Source organism: Felis catus, chromosome A1 (assembly GCF_018350175.1).
Source record: "Felis catus isolate Fca126 chromosome A1, F.catus_Fca126_mat1.0, whole genome shotgun sequence".
In the NCBI taxonomy this organism is placed as follows: Eukaryota; Metazoa; Chordata; class Mammalia; order Carnivora; family Felidae; genus Felis; species Felis catus.
In genome coordinates this window covers 9,620,927-9,643,240 of record NC_058368.1, presented here as the reverse complement: position 1 = coordinate 9,643,240, position 22,314 = coordinate 9,620,927, and the positions used below count along the sequence as shown (strand labels likewise).

The window sequence follows — 22,314 nt, the reverse complement described above, 5'->3', positions numbered from 1 at the left end:
AATGGTTAAGATGGCTTAAAAAAAAATCTGACCTCTTAACTCCTAGGACAGGGCCCACCCGGTTCTACCTCTAAAACTGTACAAAATACTTTCATCTTTTTTTCTGCTGCAGCAGGCCTTTCAAGACCTCTCCCAGGGCCCCTTCAACTGGTTGCCTCTTTTCCAGGTGAAACAAGCTCTTATTTCCATCGGTTCTGCCCCTGTCATCTTAGCGCCCTGCTCCCGGCAGACCCATAACCGCCCGCTGAGGTGCAGCAGGAGGGTGGGGCTTGGGAGAGAGGGCTCCCAGACACGCACCCCTGCCCGGGGAGACCCTGTCCTGAGCACTCAGTGGGAGCTTAGTGGCTACCTGGTGAGGGTATGTCACAGTGGGTATCTGGGGGAGGGAAGGACCTTGAGTGGGATATGGACCAAGAGGGAACTGAGCCTGCGTATGAAAAGGCAAGCTTTGCTAAGCGTTGATGGCCTGACTTTACCGCATGAATGTTCCCTACGCACAGTCACGAATTTGCTGGAACAAGACAGAAAACCAGTATCGCTTACGTTCACATGGCTCCTTTATACTTTTTAAGGCATTTCGCAACTGGATTGAAGGTGCCACTCACGACAATTCTTTGAGGAAGGCGGTCAGCAACTATTTTTCTCATTCCAGGAAGAGGTGACCTCAGCCAGAAGGATTAAGGACTTACTCTGTCTTCTGTGTCATCCTTACTGGGCTGCCCCTTTCCACTCTGCAGGCTGCCTTTGATTGCACATAAAAACAAGCAAAACGAAAAGCAAAAGCAAAAATGACCATTTTGCTCAATTGTCCCAAGCCTTGTCATTTTGAAAGATGAGAATGTTTTCTATAGAGATAGATGCAAGAGACCGGACTATTTCCAGCTCATAAGGCACACCCGTGAGTGCCAAAGACTATTTGTGGGGTACCCTTGGACTAGAGCCCTCACTGAGCCTGGGGACCTGGGGCTTCTTCTTTGACTGATAACACCTGAACCTGCCTCCACCAGCGGGTAAGAGACCAGTTAAACGTCCCGCTCTGGGGAAAGGGAAGTCCTCTCCCCTTAGCTATGTAAGAGGATCCAGAACATCCTTAGGGCCAGGAGTCTCCTAGCCTGGGCCCTACACGGGGCCCAGGGGATCCCTCTCCCGCAGGGGCTGGAAACCAGAATGGCCCCTGACAGAGGTGGGAAGGCAGAGGCAAAGGGGGCCTCGGGCAGCCAGGATTAAAGAACGTGGGTATTCAGAGGCCTCCAGCAAAGCAGCGCTGTGCACGTCACCCTGGCCCTGGCTGTTTCTCCCCGTCAGTACGTGGCCCTGACGCTGCCCTTCTGCCTACGGTAACTTTATTTTCCCCTTTTAGGCTGCTCTCCCCGACCGTGTTAACCTAATTTCATCGGGGTAAACAAGTTAGGGAAGTAAAAGGAAGCGGCACATAGGAAAATTTCCTTGCAGTCCGGAGCATCAAGGTCCCCAGGGGAATGAGTTAAGGGGCTTCTCTGCTGGCACAGAGGAAAAGCCATTTTGCTGCAAAAGACACTCCCAGGTGTCCTAAGCTGGCAGATTCCGGGCTAGGGAGAAACGGAGGCACGGAGGGGAAGGTGGAGGGCTTTCTGCAGGAAGCCGGCTTTCTGGCCTCTGGCTGGGCGATCTGGTGGCAGGGAGTGCTATTTAAAATATTTAACCGGCGGGCCTGACCAATCAGAGCCCGGCTTCCAGCGCCGGCTCCGGGAGGCCCTCTGCTGGTCCATACGTTCCAATTCGGCTGCAGCGGGGGTGGGGGTGGGGGTGGGGCAGCCAGGGGAGGGGCCGGGGCCGCGGCCGTGGCTGTTTACCACCCGGTGCGGAATCGTTCCCACGTGAGCACGTGGTGTGGCTGCCGCAGTTCGCAGCGGCTGGACGCCGTCCCGGTGGGGGTGGGGAAAGAGCCGGTGGTCCCGGGCGCCTCCCCCGCCGCCTGGCGCTGCCCCAACGTGCTTGTGCCGAATCACGGCTGGCACCGGTGGCCTCTTGCAGCCTGGCAGAATCGCGCACGTTCGTTCTCCCTCCTGCCGAGGCAGGCGGTGCCCGAGCGTCCCGCGGGCGCGGCCAGGCGCCCCTCTGCCCGAAGGAGCTCCCGTCTGACCTCGGAAGCGGAGGCACGTCTTGCTTCACCAGCAGGAACCCCTCTCCGGCTTTCTCCCCCTCGCCTTCCCCGGTGACAAGCAGCTGCAACGTGCCGGCGGACCGGATGCCTCAGCCCGGGAATCCGGGGCTCTTCCTGCGTAAAGAGGAGGGGCCTGGGCTTCCAGAACCACTGACAGATGTCTGTGGGAAAGGGCTTCCACACCTGCCAAACCGCCAGCTTCCTTTCTCATTCTCAAGGGCTCGAGGTAACACGAGCTTGTGAAAAATGTGTCGTGTGCGCCGCGGTTTCCACTTTCACCCAAGGCCAGCCAGCTCATCTCCCGAGCGTGAAAAATCAGGTGGCTGAGTTTCCTAAGGCGGGAGGCGAGTGGGGGCCTGTGAAACCAGGTGCGCGTCCCCCTACCCCCCCCCCCAGCCCCCCAGGCGCCTTGCAAACCAGACCAGCCTGGACCACGCACGAGAGGGGGGCCGGATTAGACCCTTAGACCCTTCATCCTGAGGGGGAGACCTTAAAGATCCCTTTTGATTTTCCCAGTCTGAAAACTTGTGCCGGGGGAAGGCTTGAAGTGGAGAGCTTCATCTCATTCCTTTGATTTCTACACATAGTACTTTCACTTTCGGTCCATGTATAAAGAGTTTTAAAATTCGTATGTTTACGAGGCGCATAAAGAAATCACAACACAGTAGTCTCCCCCCCCCCCCCATTCTTCTCTCCATTTATTGATTCCCGGAGCCAACAGCTGTCTATGATCTTAGTTGTACTCCAGGTATGCGCAGCGATCATTGCTGGATAATATGCTTATAAAGCTGTATCTTTGTTAATTTTAGAGATCACCCGCCGCCTGGGGCACCTGGGTGGCTCAGCCAGTTAAGCGTCAGACGGCGCTCAGGTCAGGATCTTACATTCGTGAGTTCAGGCCCTGCGTTGGGCTCGCTGCGGTCAGCACTAGAGCCCGCTGCGGATCCTCTGCCCCCTCTCTCTGTCCGCCTCTCTCTGTGCCCCTCCCCCTCTTGTGCATTTTCTCGCTCTCAAAATGAACAAATTAACTAAAAACAAAACAAAACACAAAACCAGAAAGAAATCATCCGCTGACTTATTTCTGTGCAAGATGAGGTTTTAGCCCTTTCGTCCTCCCCCCAGACACAGGTACCCCAACTTCTCCCTCACTTCCCAACAGAGGTCCTGTATTTCTTCTCATCCTAGATGCCATCCATTATACGATGGAGCATTATTTATGAGTCACTACAAAAGAACAAAAGTGCTTTCAATGACACTATGATCCAATACTTCAAAACCAAATTAATGTCTGTTTATTTATTTATTTTGAGAGAGAGAGAGAGAGTGCATGCCTGTGCATGGGGGAGGGGCAGAGAGAGAAGGGGGAGAGGGAATCCCAAGGGGGCTCCATGCTGTCATCACAGACCCCTACCTGGGGCTCCATCTCACAAACCATGAGATCGCGAGTGAGCCGAAACCAAGAGTCAGACGCTTCACCCACTGAACCACCCAGGAGCCCCTGATCCCATACTTTATCACGTTGACTACAAGATTCAGTTTGCTTTTCAGGATGTTCAAATGTGAAAAATATGTGCATTGTAGAATCTCGTGAATTAGGGGACATCACAATGTCTGGCTAAATCACCGATCAGTATATACGTTATTTTAACTGTGTTAATATTGTTCACAGTGTACTATAATTACATTTCTGCTCTTGTATTACGTCTTTTCCCTTTTGGAGCTAATAACTGCCTGGTCTATTTAACTGTGTAGTTTTGGGGGGGGTATTTATGAGTAATTCATCCCCAGGCTCTCCCCAGTGTGGTGAACGCATCGGCAATCTCTCAGTTGCAATTCCTTCCCCGTGGGGACCCCCCCCCCCCGGGCTGTCTTCCTGCTCCAAACTCAGCGCCGGGTTCTCCTGGGCCTACCCCACTTGCCATCTCAGAGTGTCCCTTCCACATCGTCCTGGGATTTCTCTTTTCTTCTTTTCTCTGTTGGATCTTCTGTTTCCCCGGAGCTCCTGTCTTCTTTCTTGGTCCGTTCTTTGTTTTGTTGGAGCACATCTTCCTGAGAAAGGCCTGTGGCAGGTAAATGTTTGGAGACCTTGTAAATGTCTTTAGTCTACTGTGGCGCTCGATAGCTTGTCTGAATGTATTACTAGACCTTGGAACGAATTTTTCTTCATGTGAGAGGCTTCCCTCCAATGTCTGGCGATATACTGCTGCCACTAAAGGGACGTGTGCGTGGGCGAAGCTTCTGGACCAGAGGGCTCCCTGTCCGTGACTCTGCAGTGATCTGGATGCTTCACTGGGGGAATCCTGCTGGATTGGTCTCCGTAAGTCTTCTCCCTTGGACTGGTTGGCTTCCCCAGAACCGGATCATCTGTTCTTTTGCCTGTGGAGTATAAGCCTCATTGCCAGTGTCCTGGGAGCCAAGAGGGTGAAGGGGACTGTGGAATCTTACAATCTAAAATGCACACTGTCATTTAACCTCGTTTTGGTAGTGTGTCAGTCACATGCCAGCCCTCCGTTGTGCCCACGGTGCAGATGATCTCTGATTCAACCTTTTCTCCCAGGGCTGGGCAGGGGCAGTGGTCCGGCTGCACAGGTGCAGGAAAAACCGTGGGGAGCCTCAGTGCCCCTTCCACAAATTTCCGCACACCTGCGCCCACGTTCGGCAACAGAGGGAACCGATTTCTGTTTCTTTGTGAGGTTCTGTGGTGTAGCTAGTTTGCTTCTTACAGGCTTCCCTTTTCTGTGGCCTTGGTGTTGGCTTTGTCTTCTCTGCTAAATTAATTACCTCTTATTCGTCTGCTTTTTTCGTTTCCAGAAGATTCTTGCGTGTTTTGTTTGCTGTCGTTTTTGCGCCTGTCTTCTCCTTGTCCTTATGGGTCTAGACAGGGTGTGCTTCTAAGTGTTTGGCAACTGGCTTTTGGGGGGAGGGGGAGCCCTGATTTGTAGCAGTCCAGTTTCTGTGGTATAAATACTCCTACTGTGGCTAATTTCAAGCTACCGAAAGGACATCGCTGAACATGCAGATGGGAAGAAATGCAAAGTTGCATATCATTATATAATACAGATCTGCCTTGACTTTACAGTGGGGTTACAGCCTGGTAAACCCACTGTAAGTTGAAAATGCATTTAATGCACCTCACCTACTGGTCCTCACAGCATAGCTTAGCCTGCCTTAAATGTGCTCAGAACTCTTACATGAGCCTACAGCGGGCAAAATCGTTGAACACAAAGCCTGTTTTATAAGAAACATTGAATATATAATGGAACTTACTGAATACTGTACAGAAAGTGAAAATCAGAACGGTTGTCTGGGGACCGAATGGTTGCCAGCGTATGGGTGGTTGGCTGTCGTGATCGCGGGGTTGACTGGGAGCTTCTTCTGCCCAACGTCAGGAGAGAGGATTGTACTGCGTATCGCTAAGCCAGGAAAAGATCAAAATTCAAAATCTGAAGCCTGGCTTCTATCAGATGAGAATTGCGTTTACACCGTCATAACATCAAGAAATCTTACATCGAAACGTTGTCAGTTGGGGACTATCTGTATTTCCGCCGTGTGGGCACAGTAGCTGTGAACAGTAGACCTAAATGACCTCAACAGAGTAGATAATTGTAAAATTACTATGAATAGTAAGTGCGGAGAGTTTGTTAGGTTTGTTTTTAATATAATTTAAAATATTTTAGGCATATGTAATTTAGTTTTTAAACTGGCTGCATTTCACAACCGGCTCAAAAAATTCCTACAAATTTCACAATCAGTTTTCATGAGCCACTAGCTGCACATAATTACCTTTCCTCATATATTGGGGTTTTCCCCAAGTTTTATTGACATGTGACTCGTATATTATTAACACAATGGTAATCCATGCAGGATTCACATGCAGAAGAAAGGATGACACTTCATTCGAAGGAAATGATGCTTGATTTGAGGGGCAAAAAGAAAAGTTAAGCTCAAATAAGGTGTGGGGAGGTCATCAGTCCCCATGGGTAGTACTCCGAGGGAAGTCATGTCAACACGATTAGGCATGAGGTCTTACTAGGACAGGGTAGTGAGTTGGCCAACCTTTCTGTTCTGATTTAGTTTTAGTCTTGAAGACCATTTAGTATATCTACATTTCTTTCTTCTTTTTTTTTTTTAGTGTTTATTTATTTCAGAGAGAGAGAGAGAGAGAGAGAGAGAATGACTGGGAGAGAGGCAGAGAGAGAGGGAGACACAGAATCGGAAGCAGGCTCCAGGCTCTGAGCTGTCAGCACAGAGCCTGATGCGGGGCTCGAACCCGTGAACCGCAAGATCATGACCTGAGCCAAAGTCGGACGCTTAACCGACCGAGCCATCCAGCCGCCCCAGTATATCTACATTTCTTAGCAGTTCTCTGAAGTGGTGCCAACCAACTTCTTATTCCAAACACGCATGACCACCAAGGGTCCGTGTGATAATGTGAGTGCTTGCACAGCACTTTCTTTAGCCCAGCCCAAAGCATTTTACCAACAGCGCCTCATTAAGTCCCACCACACCCTAGTGTGGGAGTAGAAGGGGAATAACACTATCCCGATTTTACAGATGGAAGAAACAGGCCTTGAAGCAAATCCACAGCTGCTGAAACTAGTTTTCCAGCCTGCGGATTCCGTGGGCAAGCTCTCCATGACAGGATTTAGGCACCAATTTGCGCCTGCTGCCTATACCTAGCCAGGTAAGGGTACGGTTTTATTATCTGCAATATCAAGGAGTTCCTTTAAGTCCTAAACTATGCGATTCTGGTTTTGGCCTTTGTTGACCCTCCCACACCTTCCAGAATGCATGGTTTTGTGTATGTGATTCAACAGAATTCCAGTCTGGCTGTAGGAATGCGGGAGCGTCGGCAAGAATGGAAGACCAGAGGGGCGCCTGGGTGGCGCAGTCGGTTAAGCGTCCGACTTCAGCCAGGTCACGATCTCGCGGTCCGGGAGTTCAAGCCCCGCGTCAGGCTCTGGGCTGATGGCTCAGAGCCTGGAGCCTGTTTCTGATTCTGTGTCTCCCTCTCTCTCTGCCCCTCCCCCGTTCATGCTCCGTCTCTCTCTGTCCCAAAAATAAATAAACGTTGAAAAAAAAAATGTATAAAAAAAAAAAAAAAAAAAGAATGGAAGACCAGATCATTGTGGTTTGGTCTCCATGTTGAGCAGATCACAGAGCATTAACGATTGCCGAAACAGGCAATGGACTTTGTGAACCGTCACTATGTGCCCAGTACAGGCTTCAGGACTTGATATACACTGTCTCATTTAGTTTATTTCAACCTTCACAGCAACACTTTGTGGCCGGTGTTGACATTTTCCCTGTCTTAAAGATGAGGGAAGTGAGGCTTAGGGAGACTACGTAAGCACAGCTGGCCTCTTGGTTATAATGACTGGTGTAGACATGGATGTCACCCAACAGAGTCCCAATGCTGGACGTTCCTCACAGGGCCTCGCCAAAGAACCGTCTCTTCTCTGGTCGCGGAGTCGTTCGACTGCGAACCCAGTGAGGTGGACTCCCATGTTGTGTGAAGAAGAGCTCTCTGTAGGAGGAGAGAATGCAGTCCTCTCACAGAGAAAAGCAGAGACAAGGAGGGGGAGAAAGAATTCGGAGGGCATTCAAATCCTTGCCTCCCAGTCCCCCCCTTCCTTATCTAAGCCAATTTGGTTGAGTTCAGCTTTTGTCACTTGACCAGTGGGTGAGTTCTGGACAATATAGTGCTTACACATCTTGCTATCCATTTTTAATTTTTAAAAACATTTAAATCCAAGGTCGTTATCATGTTGTAATAATGGTGTCAGGAATAGAATTTAGTGATTTGTCACCCCAGTGCTCATCCCAACGAGCGCCCTCCTTAATGCCCCTCACCCATGTAGCCCATGCCCCACCCACCTTCCCTCCAGTGACCCTCAGTTTGTTCTCTGTATTTGTTCTCCTATGGCTTGCCTCCCGCTCTCTTTTTTTCTTATTTTTCCTTCCCTTTCCCTATGTTCTTCTGTTTTGTTTTTTAAATTCCACATGTGAGTGAAATCATATGGTATTTATCTTCCTCTGACTGGCTTATTTTGCTTAGCCTAATACATTCTAGTTCCATCCACGTTGTTGCAAACGGCAAGATTTCATTCTTTTTGATTGCCGAGTAATATTCCACGTACATCTTGCTATCCTGGTGCTAGACATTACCATATTTACCAGGATAGGAGAGCCCACCACCGGGTCCCTTGGACTTACCCAGGTCTGTAAGCAGGTAAATTCTCCCCATGGTACAACTTTTCTTCCACTTCTTTTTGCCTTTTATTTACTTATTTATTTTTAAATTTACATCCAAGTTAGTTAGCATGTAGTGCTATAATTATTTCAGGAGTAGATTCCAGTGATTCATCCCCTATAACACCCAGTGCTCACCCCAACAAGTGTCCCCCCCTAATGCCCTTTACCCCTTTAGCCCATCTCCCCACCCACAACCCCTCCCGCAAGCCTCAGTTTGTTCTCTGTATTTAAGAGTCTCTTCTGTTTTGTCCCCTGCCTTGTTTTAATATGATTTTTGCTTCCCTTCCCTTATGTTCATCTGTTTCGTATCTTAAATTCCTCATAGGAGTGAAGTCATGATATTTGTCTTTCTCTGGCTAATTTCACTTAGCATGATGCCCTCTAGTTCCATCCATTACTTGCAAATGGCAAGATTTCATTCTTTCTGATTGCCGAGTACTACTCCATTTTATAAGCCACATCTTCTTTATCCATTCATCAGTTGATGGACGTTTGGGCTCTTTCCATACTTTGGCTATTGTTGATAGTGCTGCTCTAAACATGGGGGTGCATGTGCCCCTTTGAAACAGCACACCTGTATCTCTTGGATAAATACCTAGTAGTGCAGTTGCTGGGTCGTAGGGTAGTTCTATGCCATACTGGGTTTTTTATTTTTTTTTATTTATTTTTTTTAATGCTTATTTATTTTTGAGAGAGACAGAATGCAAGTGGGTGAGAGGCAGAGAGAGAGGGAGACACAGAATCTGAAGCAGGCTCCAGGCTCCAAGCCATCAGCACAGAGGCCGATGTGGGACTCAAACTCACAGAGCTGTGAGATCATGACCTGAGCCAAAGTCAGACGCTCAACCGACTGAGCCACCCAGGCGCCCCAACGCCATACTGGTTTTTTTTTTGGAGGAACTGCCATACTGTTTTCCAGAGTGGCTGCACCAGCTTGCATTCCCATCTACTTCCCCTTCTAAGCACGTTCTGTATCTCATCCATAAGATTCTTCTCTGTTTCTTCTTACTTGGCTCAAGCCTCCTAATGTGGACCTCTTAGAGTTGATATGCATTACGTAGTCTTCTGACCTCAAGAGGCAGAACAGTCCTGGTAGTAACAGTACAAATGACATGATGGCAGTACCGGGCCCAGTAAGGGTCCCCAGACTGCACAATTTCACGGGTAGAATTCCTTTTTTTCTTATGGGGTAGGGGTAGGGGAAAACATAGAGTTGCTGACTTTTATTTTGCCAAACTGGGGCCAGTAAGCTTACGTGAATCCTCCCATCCTTAATTCATTTATTTGTTAACAAGGCTAGTAAAGACTCTGCTTTAAGCCCTGAGGGTATACAACAAGCTTACATTCCAGTCACTAGAAGACTTTAAAGGGCCACACTAATTCTTGTACAAATTCTACTCTTCGCTTTCCTTGATACCTTTGATTAGGGTCTAGAATTTAGGGGATGGTGTAGCGAGATTGTCAGTCTTGTTGGCAACAATCTAAACGATGAGTCGGAAGCAAGAAATGGAAAAGGAGGTGAAGAGGAAGCCAAGGCGGTAGTGGAAGGTAATGTAGGGCATTGATCAGAGCAAGACTCAGAGGAAATCAGTGGGAGTGGCCCTCGTACGTGGGACCAGATGCAGAGGAAAAAACCTTCTTGATGTGTATAGTGCTTGCATCTGAGCAGAACAGATTTATGAAAATCTCCTTGGAACTCCCGGCAAGGAACCCTGAAAAAGGTTCTGGTAAAGCAAAGCATTAACAAAATGGAAATTAATTGTATGGTACCGGGTACCTCTAATCTAATGGCATTGGTAAGCTCTTTATTTACTGTGTTGTCTGTTGTTTCGTGTTCATACAATTAAAAATTTACCTGGTGGAAATGTTGTAGATGCATTTGCGAGCCTGGTCCTCCAACCTCATTTCGTTTTGGCGGCTTTAGGTTCCGGGGCCCCCCGCTTCTCTCGCTGAGGGGTTTCAGCATTGCGGCATCTTGACTGGGGGATGCGGTAGGCCGCCTCCAAGATGGCGCCTCATGGTGCCTGCCTCCTGCTGACCTCAGCTGTCTATAGGTCTCTGGTAGAGGAGTTGAATCACCTTCGCTTCCTTTGCTGAACTGGGGGTACTGGTGTTTTGAATGAGACCTAGAATGATAGTTCCCTTACACTCATCATCATACACTTCTTTTTTTAAAAGTTTATTTATTCATTTTGGCGGGGGGAGGGGCAGAGAGAGAGAGAATCCCCAGCAAACTCCACAGCGTCAGTGCGGAGCCTGACGTGGGGCTCGAGCCCACGAACTGTGAGATCATGACCTGAGCTGAGAGCAAGAGCTGGACACTCAACTGACTGAGCCATCCAGGCACCCCAGTCATGGTACACTTCTAATCCCTTGTCTGTTCCTTTGATATTTGCATGGATGGATGATAAAGCACACATAGAATCCAGAGGATGACGCAGACAGTTCTTTCTGTCCCTGTTCCAGCTGGGTGGAGTACGGAAAACATTTTTTGTGCACATGCAGGCTTTAGAAGCTGGTCTAAATAAGAACCTCTCTCTCGCTTTTTTAATTACAAAAGCAGTAATATCTGTGGTGTAAAAAATAAAAAGGCAAAGCCATTAGACACCCGTAATTTCACTATCTGGATATAAACACTATTAGCAACTGGAGCATTTCTACAACTATTCCTATCTATCTGTGTTACACAAACAGGTAATATAATGAGTGCCGTTTTGCAGATTGTTTCTTAATTAAGTATAGTATGAGCCTGTGTTTATGCCATTAGTGTATTATATCATCTACAATTATAATTTTATTTATTTATTAAATATATTTTTTTAAGATTTTATTTAAAAAAAAATTTTTTTTTCAACGTTTATTTATTTTTGGGACAGAGAGAGACAGAGCATGAACGGGGGAGGGGCAGAGAGAGAGGGAGACACAGAGTCGGAAACAGGCTCCAGGCTCCGAGCCATCAGCCCAGAGCCCGACGCGGGGCTCGAACTCCCGGACCGCGAGATCGTGACCTGGCTGAAGTCGGACGCTTAACCGACTGCGCCACCCAGGCGCCCCTAAGATTTTATTTTTAAGCGATCCCTACACCCAATGTGGGGCTCGAACTTACAACCCCGAGATCAGGAGTTGCAGGCTCCACTGACTGAGCTGGCCAGGCACCTCTCACCTACAATTATAGTTTTAAATGGTTGCACAGTACCCCATTAGGTGTCGTGCCTTTTTAAGCCATTTCCTTGTTCTTGGATATACGTTTATTTCCATTTTTGCTAATGAAAGAGATGCTGTAAAGAAATGCTATAGATTCAGCGCGTAGCTAAATATTTGTACCTATCGTTGACTTTTCCCCTTTAAGATAAATTATTAAGGTGGAACGGTTAGATTAAGGCATCTGTACATTTTTAGAGCTTTTTCGACATATTGCCCAACTGCCTTCCAGAGAGGCTATACCGGTTGATACTCAGTGAAATTTATTAGCGTGTCTGTTTCTTCCTGCCCTTGCCGGCACGAGAATTTTTTTTTTTTTTTTTTAATCTTTCTGGCCTGTATTTGAAAGGGAAACATAAGAATTCTTGAAGTGCAGCTTCCAGTCACCAACTGGCCACAGCTGTGAGTGTCAGCAGCCTCCACTTTAACCCAGCGCCCACCAGGCGTGAGGGAAACGAAACGCTGAATCGAATCTGGCTCTGGTAGGTTGTGTTCCTAAGACGAGAAGAAGGTCGAAGCTCACGTGTTCAAGATGGAGGAACAAGGGTCAAACGTACAACAGGCAACCCCTGTGGTTTCGTAGTTATAGTTTTGGGAATTTAGCCTAAAGAAAATTCCCAGGAAGAGGAAAAAGCACATGTATGGGAAAAAAGTTTATTGTAGGGGCGCCTGGCTGGCTCAGTTGGTGGAGCGTGCGACTCTTGATCTTCGGGTTGTGGGTCCGAGCCCCACCTTGGGTGTAAATATTACTTAAAAAATAAAATTTAGGGGCGCCTGGGTGGTTCAGTCGGTTAAGCGTCCTACTTCAGCTCAGGTCACGATCTCGCGGTTTGTGAGTTCGAGCCCCGCGTCGGGCTCTGTGCTGACTGCTCAGAGCCTGGAGCCTGTTTCAGATTCTGTGTCTCCCTCTCTCTCTGCCCCTCCCCCGATCATGCTCTGTCTCTCTCTCTCTCAAAAATAAATAAACATTAAAAAAAATTATTGTAACATTACTTATATTAGGGAAACAACCAACTTGACATAGGAGAAATGGTTTAAGAAATTGAGGTGTATCAACCTAATGGAATTGTCTGCAGTTGTTAAATTAGTTAACTATAATGGTGACGTCCAAACATAGGAATGTGTTCATGGTGTAATGTTAAGTGCAAAAAGGGGATAAAATTGTTCGCATTTGAGAACGATGTACCAGTTCAATCTGCGTGGACGAAGACTGGAAGAAAATACAAAAACTAAAGCCAGTGGTGGAAGAGAGGGACACCCCCAACTTGACATTTTTCTTTCAAGTCTTCCTTGTGCGATTACAGTGAAAAAGCAACAGTTTTGAAAGAGGTGGGAAAGGGGTCATATAAAGAGGCAAATAAATGTGCTTGAGGGACAGCCACGGAAAATGCTCGGTCAGCCCCGGCTAGTTACTGAGGGAGGCGTTGTGGAAGATTGGGAAGAACGAGGCACTGGAGGCAAATAGAGCTGGGCTTGAAGCCAGCCTCCACTTCATACCAGAAGTATGAGCCGAGGCAAGTTATTTAACTTCCTGCAGTTTAGTTTACATAGCTGTAAAAATGGATGAAAAATGCGTGCCTGTGCAGTTGTTGGGGGAGGGGAGCACGCACGCTCCGCGGCAGGTACACGGTGGGTGCCCAACCGGTGGGGGGCGGTGGTGGGGGGGGGGATCGTAGAAGCGATGCTGCTCTTTTTCTGTATTTATCCTTTCATCATTATTGATCCTGCAATAGCGAGAAGCACATTCAGCCAAGAGAAGCTATTTGCAAGTGTGCTGCTTGCGAACGTAAGCCACCTAGTTCTGTCCGGGACAGAAGGGGGTGAGTGAACGAAGATTCTTTTCTCGGCTGGATGGTTATTGATCGGGCTTAGCGGGGGCTCTGCTGCTTCTCTGTTAAGCAACTTATCTGGACGCCTTGATTGATAATGACAAGGCATAAATGATAGCACAGCGGCAAAGCTTGCGCTGTGCATATGGCAGAGATAAGATTGGACGGCAAAAGGTGACAGCCAGAAAACATTTTTGGAAAACAGAAGATCTTACATAATTATCTATCTCCATGTTATTTTTAAAACACCAGTTAAATACAGTGTAATTGGGGGCGAAAAGTCAGTGTTGGCTCTTGGTAATCCAGTGATTTGAAATCAGCCCAGGAAGAGCAAACCGCACTGAATTTTGCCCTCTGTGACCTCTACACAGCTTGCCAATTACATATGGATTTCCAGATTCTCTAGCACTAGGGAAAACTCAGAAGGTGGAGAGAAGATGCCCTGACTTACAGATCCTGAGAGACTCAGTGGCCACTCGGTACAGAGAAACTTTCGACCTGAAAAGGCTGTCTGTGTCTTCTCAGGGACTTGAGGCAATTTCTCAAGGGCACCCACCCCTTTTATAGGGAAAAATACATCAGCACCTTGTTTGTACCCGGTCCTTTCTGACAAATTCTTTGTCATATGGAGAAGCTTTCTGCTTTGTCCTCTTCAAAAATCTTTTAGCATCAGAGCAGCTCTAATAGCTGGACTTATCTCAGCATTAAAATGCAGGCTCGGTGACCCTCTTCTGCAGGCAGATGTAATTTCAAAGGAAACCCCTTTTGCTGGGTATTCGGTGTTACCCGGGGATTTGGGGAGTTCATCTCCCCTGTCTCTGTTGTCAGAGAAAAGGAAAGAAGGGTAGCTCTTTCTAAACGCTGATCCCCGTGGGCATCTGTCTCCTTTCGTACCCCGGAATTATGGGAGACGGAGGAAACTCCAAGTGGCTATCCCACCTAGCTTCTTGAGGTAGGCTGGACTCTTCCTTAAAACCTCCAAAACAGAGGCTGGTGGGTCATAGTTTTAAAGCTCTCAGGTATAGGCATCCTGCAGCCTCTCTTGTTAACTGGTATCAGTGCTTAACCTTCTTTCATTTGAATAGTTAAAATTTCTTTTTAATGTCTATTCATTTTTGAGAGACAGAAAGAGACAGAGTGTGAGCAAGGGAGGGGCAGAGAGAGAGGGAGACACAGAATCCAAAGCAGGCTCCGGGCTCCGAGCTGTTCAGCGCAGAGCCCGACGCGGGGCTCGAACCCACGGACCGTGAGATCATGACTTGAGCTGAAGTCAGACACTTAACCGACTGAGCCACCCAGGCGCCCCTGAATACACACACACACACACACACACACACACACACACACACATATGTGTGTGTTATATACACACACATATATATATATATATTTTTTTTTTTTTTTGAGAGAGAGAGAGAGAGAGAGAGACAGAGAGAGAGAGAGAGAGAGAGCATGAGTGGAGGCGGGTAGAGAGAGAGGGAGACACAGAATCTGAAGCAGGCTCCAGGCTCCGAGCCGTCAGCAGAGCCCGATGTGGAGCTCGAACCCATGGACCGTGGGATCATGACCTGAGCTGAAGCCGGACGCTTAACTGACTGAACCACCCAGGAGCCCCCCTGAATATATTTTTTAAATGACACCAACAATAGTAGAAATTTAGAAACAAATACTCCAAAAACCCAGACAAGAAGCTCCCCGTGCCGATAAGTCACTTGTCACCATGTTGGTACATTTTCGGTTTACTTCAGAGAGAGCTGGAGTTAGGGAGACACCATTTTATAAAAATACAGTAGTTTTGAGATCGACTCCTCTCGGGGCAGGGGCTGCATCACAGAGGGTCCTGCCTTCAGAAACCCCAGCTAGGAAGCAGGCCCAGGCTTATGTTCCTGTGTGTTTCCTGCTTCCAGAAGAAAACACCGCACAGCCCTCTCACCACACTTCGCTCCACCCAGGATGGGCTTGAAGGCCACAGTTCATCAGCTGTGTCCACTGGGGAGTCCCATGTCACTGTCCCCCCTTCTGGCAGGTCCCCACCGTGTCTGCGCGTGCTTCCCCTGGATTCAGGGTTGGCAAACTACGGACAAGAGGCCAAACTTGGCCCGCTCCGTTTTTGTATAGCTTGTGAGCTACGAATTTTTGGGTTTTTTTTTTTTTTAACTTTTTAAGTGGTTTAAAAAAATGAGAAGATGTGAAAATCATATGAGTTTCAAATTCAAGTGCCCGTAAATAGTTTTATCGGAACACAGCCTCAATCATTGATGTATGTCTCATTCGTCACCGTCTATGGCCGTTTTCACGCTACGGCGGTCACGTGGAGTGTTTGTGACGGACACTGTATGGCCAGCAAGTCCTACAATGTTTACCGTCTGGCCCTTCACAGAGAAAGTCTCCCGACCTCTGTCCTAGAGCCTCCCAGCATCTCCTTTCCCAACAGGGAGGGTGCGGTAATCTTTAGGAGGTGAAATAATTAGGTCTTGTTGTTTTTCAGCCGTGAGATCTAATTCTGATCCTGGAGAATTAGAAGCAACAGGACATGGGACGCAGGCATCCAGGACAAGTCCTGTATTTGGGCCGCGTTGGGTGCTACGTATGCAGATGGGAAAGACCGGAGAAGGGACAGATTTGGGCGGGAGAGAGAAGCCTCCAGAGTTCACTTCACATGAACCAAGTTTGTGATTTAAAAAACATTTTCTTTCCAGTTTACTTATTTATTTTGAGTGGAGGGAGGGGCAGAGAGAGAATCCCACGCAGGCTCCGCACTGCCTGCGCGGAGCCCCGAACTCACGCACCGTGAGATCGTGCCCTGAGCCGAAATCAAGAGTTGGATGCTCAGCTGACTGAGCCACCCAGGTGCCCCAAGTCGGTGATTTTTTGAAGGGACAAGTAGATGGCTGGTCACCCGGGTCTGGGATGGAAGGACTGAATTGTGAGTCATCGGCAGATGAGTGGTATGGAAATCCTTGGTCGTGGGTGACGTCACCCGAGGAGTGAGTATAGACGGAAAGAGAAGACGTCTAAGGGCTTGTAGAGGCTCTTCAACATGTAGAAGCCAGGTAGAAGAAGAAGACCCCACGAGGGCAAGATTCTGGATACAGTGCCTGGCACACGCTATGTGCTCAGTAAATTTTTTATTGACTGTATAAGTGAACTCAGATTCCAATTAACTAGAACCTTCCACTTTTAACATACATCACAGCACTCTAACATCCCACCTGTCAATCATTTCTCCCTGTCTCTCTCATCCTGCCTCTCCTTCTCTTTTCTTCTGCCTTCTTGCCCTCTTCTCTCACCATCAGGGGCACCCAGGCATCCCTACCGTACTCGAGCGTTGCTTACCTGCCTACAGCTCTGGGTGAAACTGGTTGATGATCGTGCGAACTAGTCAGCACGTATCCTTCTTTTTGTCTCCTCAGTTTGTTTCAAAATGTGCTAGTGACACTTGTTCCTATGGGAGCTCGCCCGCATCATGAACTGTTTCTTAAGTCAGTTAATGCTATTTTGACTTCTATTCCTACCCTCTTACAACCTGGTGTCATCTGTGATTTAATTAGGAAGTTCTCAGTTACATCACTGGGGTAAAGATAGAGATGTTCAGCACCGGCTCCAGCTCTGACAAGAGTGAGATCATGCAGGATACTTCCGGGTTGAGGCTGAGTCATCGATAAGCCACATTTTGGGTGATATTATTCAGCTCTCGGTACCTGCCCCTTAGAAATAAGTCTTTCTTTTCTTTCTTTCTTTTCTTTCTTTCTTTCTTTCTTTCTTTCTTTCTTTCTTTCTTTCTTCCTTTCCTTCCTTCCTTCCTTCCTTCCTTCCTTCCTTCCTTCCTTCTTTCTCTCTTTCTTTCTTTCTTTCTTTCTTTCTTCTTTCTTTCTTTCTTTCTTTCTCTTCTTTCTTTCTTTCTTTCTTTCTTTCTTTCTTTCTTTCTTTCTTTCTTTCTTTCCTTCTTTTCTTTCTTTCTTTCTCTCTCTCTTTCTTTCTTTCTTTCTTTCTCTCTTTCTCTTTCTTTCTTTCTTTCTTTCTTTCTTTCTTTCTTTCTTTCTCTCTCTCTTAATAGTTATTTATTTTTCAGAGAGAGAGGGAGAGAGAGCGAGGAGGGGAGGGGCAGAGAGAGGGGGACAGAGGCTCCGAAGTGGGCTCTGTGCTGACAGTAGAGAGCCCGATGCGGGGTTGGAACTCACGAACTATGAGATCATGGCCTGAGCTGGCGTTGCACGCTTAACTGACCGAGCCACCTAGGCACCCCTCTCTTCTTTCTTTCTCTCTCGGTGATGAAAAGTCACTGGCAGTGGAATCCGAGGTCGTACTCCAGCACGGAGAGATTATATCTCTCGCTCACTCCTTATCTGCATGGCCTATCTATTTATCAAAGAGAATTAAATCGGTCTGCCAAGATTTGATCTTCAAATACCATTGAGGTGAGTGCAAATTGATTGTGTGCTGTTGCGGGACTCATTTGCTACTTGTGGAAAGGACTTGTGCCATGGCTTGCTTGGGAGCTGTGTGGGATAGGGGAAGCAAAATCAGAGAGATCTAACGAGACTTGAGGCCATGCTTTGCACCAGGTAGAATGCCAGGTGCTTTGCGAGGATTTGCTTGCTTATTATTCACAACAGCTCAGAGAGGTTGGTATGATAATTCTTGTTTTCCACATAAGGAAACTGAGGCCCAGGAGGCAGAGTATCTTGTACAAAGCCATACAGCTGGTTGGTGGCAGAGGTGGAACGTGAACTCCGGTCATTCCTGTGGACCCCCAGCAGTTATAAATGGGTGATACCTTGGACAATAGTGCATTCTGGGAAAGACTTTTAAACTCCCCAGGCTTCAAATTTACCTGGGTACAAATGACTGCAAAATTTGTAACTCTGCCTTCTGAGATCCAGTTCCCGCCTCCACCTGCCTCCTGGACACCTCCACCTGGACATGATGCCAAGAACTATAGCTCAGCACGGAAACTCGAACAATCATCATCCCTTGGGGACCCAGGGCCCCTCCCCCTCTCATCACTGTCCTGTGTTTCTCAGGTAGCACCACATTTTTTCAGCCTTCTCAAGAGCTGAGTTATGTTAAGCCCCTCCCTGAGATTCTTGCTCTAAAATAGTTTTTGCCTCATTTCCCATTTTCTGTCTCCACCACCCTTTTAGCCTTTGTTGCCTCGGGCTTTGATTATTGGAACAGCGAAATACCCCTTTTATTAGCTGTCACAGCTTAGACACTACCTACTCAAGGCAGTTCCTTAAAAGTCAATTTTGGGGGCGCCTGGGTGGCTCTGTCGGTTGAGCGTCCGACTTCAGCTCAGGTCATGATCTCACAGTCGGTGAGTTCGAGCCCCGCGTCGGGCTCTGTGCTCACAGCTCGGAGCCTGGAGCCTGCTTCATATTCTGTGTCTCCCTCTCTCTCTGCCCCTCCCCCGTTCATGCTCTGTCTCTCTCTGGATCAAAAATAAATAAATAAAAATAAAAATAAATAAAAAATAAAAATAAAATAAAATAAATATAAATAAAATAAATATAAATAAATATTTATAAACAAATAAATAAAATATAAATAAAATAAAAATAAATAAAAAAAGTCAATTTTGTCCACATATTGAAATTACCTGGGAATGTAAAAAGTACTAAGAACTATCTAGAGTTTGGGGTCTCACCTTTCCAGCATTACAGCGGCCTCATCAGGATTCTTTGTATCTCTGAGACCAGCGATGTTGTCCTAAGGCTGTGAGGATCGGATGGAGTCTCCAGGAAGGGTAACTCTAGCCCTACTCCTGTCTAAACTTTGGCCCGACACACACAGCGGAGAAGAAGGCACAGGACAGTTTGTGACAAGAAGCCCAGGTGGGCTGGTGGACGCCAACTTGTAACCAGGACTATGGAGCAGTCGTCGTCCCACAATATTCCACATCAGCCGGAGAAAATCTGTGTTTGGGTTAAAGTTCTTCCCTGACCGTCCCCACTGATGGCTGTCTTCCCCTCGGTACTCCCGGGGGACCTCTACACAAGTCATTTGTACCACCTTAGGACACCTCTTTTGTTGTTATTTTCATGCGTTTACAACACCCACGCTATGAACTCCTTTAGGACGAGGCTTACACTTTGTCTTTTGTCTGGGGTGTTTCCAGGCCTACTCCTTCTAATGGTTCAGCACCTTTGGGAGCCTGCCGGGGAAACTGTGGAGTGGGCCTGGGGTAAAGATAAAGCAGCATCTCGCAACGTGTACGCAACACCTGCATATAGTCACGGCCTTCTGACACAAGTATACTCCTGGGAAGAATTATTGTCAACAGAGCAAAACCTGACTCTGTTCAAGCTTCTGGCTCTAACTACCAGTTTACGGGAAGGAAGGAGATAGGGGAACATGCTAAATGATACCACAGGAATGCAACTCGCAAGATCCAGACTGTGGGAAACCCTGTGGGACACAACGACCCAGTTTCTTCAACAAATCAATTGCAAGGAAAAGCAACAATGTGGAGGGCAACCCTACATATTAAAAGAGACTTAAACACGATAATCACCCATTGAAATATATGTTTCATTTGCTTCCTTATTCAAACAAACTATAAAAAAATATTTCAAGACAATTAGAGAAATTTGACTTGGGTAGGGAATTATCGTTCCAGGTATGCTAATGATGTTGTGGTTCTGTTTTTTGAAAGGGTCTTCATTTTTATGGGGAGCCTGGATGGCTCAGTTAAGTGTCCAACTTTGGCTCAGATCATGATCTCATGGCTCGTGAGTTTGAGCCCTGCATTAGGCTCTGTGCTGACAGCCCTGAGCCTTCTTTGGATTCTCTGTCTCCCTCTGTCTCTGCCCCTCTCCTATGTGCTCTCTCACTCTCAGAAAGAAAAAGAGAAAAAGAAAGAAAGAAAGAAAGAAAGAAAGAAAGAAAGAAAAGAAAATAAATAAATAAACTTTTTTTTTTTTTTTAAAGAAAGGGTCTTTATCTTTTAGAGATGCATACTGAAGTATTTTAGAGAAAAATGATACTAGATGTTTGCTTTGGGATAACAGTATGTGTGGAGGGGAGTGGACGGAGTAGAGGCTAAGACTCACCAAGGACTGTCAGCCATGGAAGCTGGATAGGTGCAGAGAAGGTCCTTGTCTAATCTCTTTTTTGCTTATGTTTAAAATGCTCATAATAAAAAGGGGGGGGGGACTAGAAGAAGGGAAAATCACTGGCCAGCCAAACGTAACCCATGACAGACAGAGAAGGGTTTACCATGGATCCGCTGAAGTTCAAGCATCAGGACCTCTCACTACATAGGCCTCTTCCAAGAGAATGTTGTCTTCATGATCTTCCTTACAAAGTGCTCCCCAAATCGTAAAAGTTTCAGGTATCGCAAAAGTTAGACCTACCCCTAACGGCAGGCAGCCGGCTGACTCTCATTTTAGGCATTTCGTAAGTGCTCACCAATATGCTTTTTAAAAACACTTAATGAAGATTTTCAAACGTACACAAAGTAGGCACAACATATAACGAAGCTCATGTTCCCTCCCCCAGTTCAAGTTATGAATGTTGTACTATATTTGCTTCATATTTTCCTATCTCTCTCCTCCTCCTCCTCCTTTTTTACCCTTGAATAGTTCTGTATGTTTCTTCATTTTCTTTCATAACCACAATATCATTATCACATCCAGCAAAATTAACGATTATTCTTCCACATTATCTAAGACGCAACCAATTTCCCCAGTTGTCTCAGAATGACTGAATCTTCAGCAAAGATCTCTAACCAATGTCAGGGAGAGGACATCAGAGCCATTCATGAACTGTGTGCCTTTTTGCGTTGAATGTTACAAAGTCACATTTTCCCCACCATCGCAGGTGGCACGGTATGGAAATATTGACCGAGCCTGCCCTTTTTTGTAAAATCTGGTTGGGCTTGCACAGTCAAAATCATTGTATTTAACGATGGCCACTGAGGGTGAGTAGACAAGATATCAGCATGTTAGCTAGAAGAGCTTATTTAAAATATGAATAAAACAACCTCTGTATTTGCAACGTGCTCCTTGTTTCTACGGATAATAGCCAGCACTCTGCCTTTAGCCGTGACCTTTATTTTTCCCCTTGCCGCTCTGTAATTGTTTCGTGTGTGCTTTGCATCCTATTGTTATGGACCAAACTGTGTCTCGCCAAATTCGTACTTGGAAGTCCTGAACCCAAACACGACTCGAGGTGGAGATGGGGCCTTGGAGGTAATTAAGGACAGAGGGATGGAGACCTAATTTGATAGGACAAGTGTCCTTATGAAAAGCAGAAGAAATATTAGCAATCCTCACTCCTTTCCCCTTCCCCAGCACGGGGGAAAGGCCATGGGAGAACACAGGGGGAAGGCAGCCAGCTACAAGCCAACAAGTGAGCTCTCACCGGACCCCCAACCCTTCCTGCACCTTGAGCTTGGACTTCTCGGCCTCCAGAACTGTGAGAAAATAAATGTCTATTGTGTAAGACTCCCAGTCTATGGGGTTTTTTTTTTTTTAGTTTTTTTTTTTTTAACGTTTACTTATTTTTGAGACAGAGAGAGAGCATGAACGGGGGAGGGTCAGAGAGAGGGAGACACAGAATCCGAAACAGGCTCCAGGCTCTGAGCCGTCAGCACAGAGCCCGACGCGGGGCTCGAACTCACGGGCCGTGAGGTCATGACCTGAGCCGAAGTCGGCCGCTTAACCGACTGAGCCACCCAGGCGCCCCCAGTCTATGGTTTTTTTTGATACGGTAGCCTGATAAGACCAATGTACTATGTAGACTGTACTATGTAGAATAGAATGCATGACATACAGTGTGCTAAGCATAGTTCATTTTAATAGTTTACCAGGCATAACAAGGTTAAGGACCAATAAATTGCAGGCGGGTGCATGAGTGCACACCCCCACCCCCCACACATCCTCA

At 47.0% G+C, this 22,314-nt stretch overlaps 1 long non-coding RNA gene across 1 annotated transcript; it reads left to right on the top strand.

Annotated features, from left to right (window-relative positions):
- Positions 1 to 1,809: 1,809 nt before the first annotated feature.
- Positions 1,810 to 21,876, top strand: LOC111559516. The gene is made up of 3 exons (XR_002740522.2): positions 1,810 to 2,369; positions 6,698 to 6,827; positions 21,723 to 21,876. It is a non-coding gene; the product is annotated as an uncharacterized LOC111559516 (long non-coding RNA).
- The last annotated feature ends 438 nt before the right edge of the window (positions 21,877 to 22,314 follow it).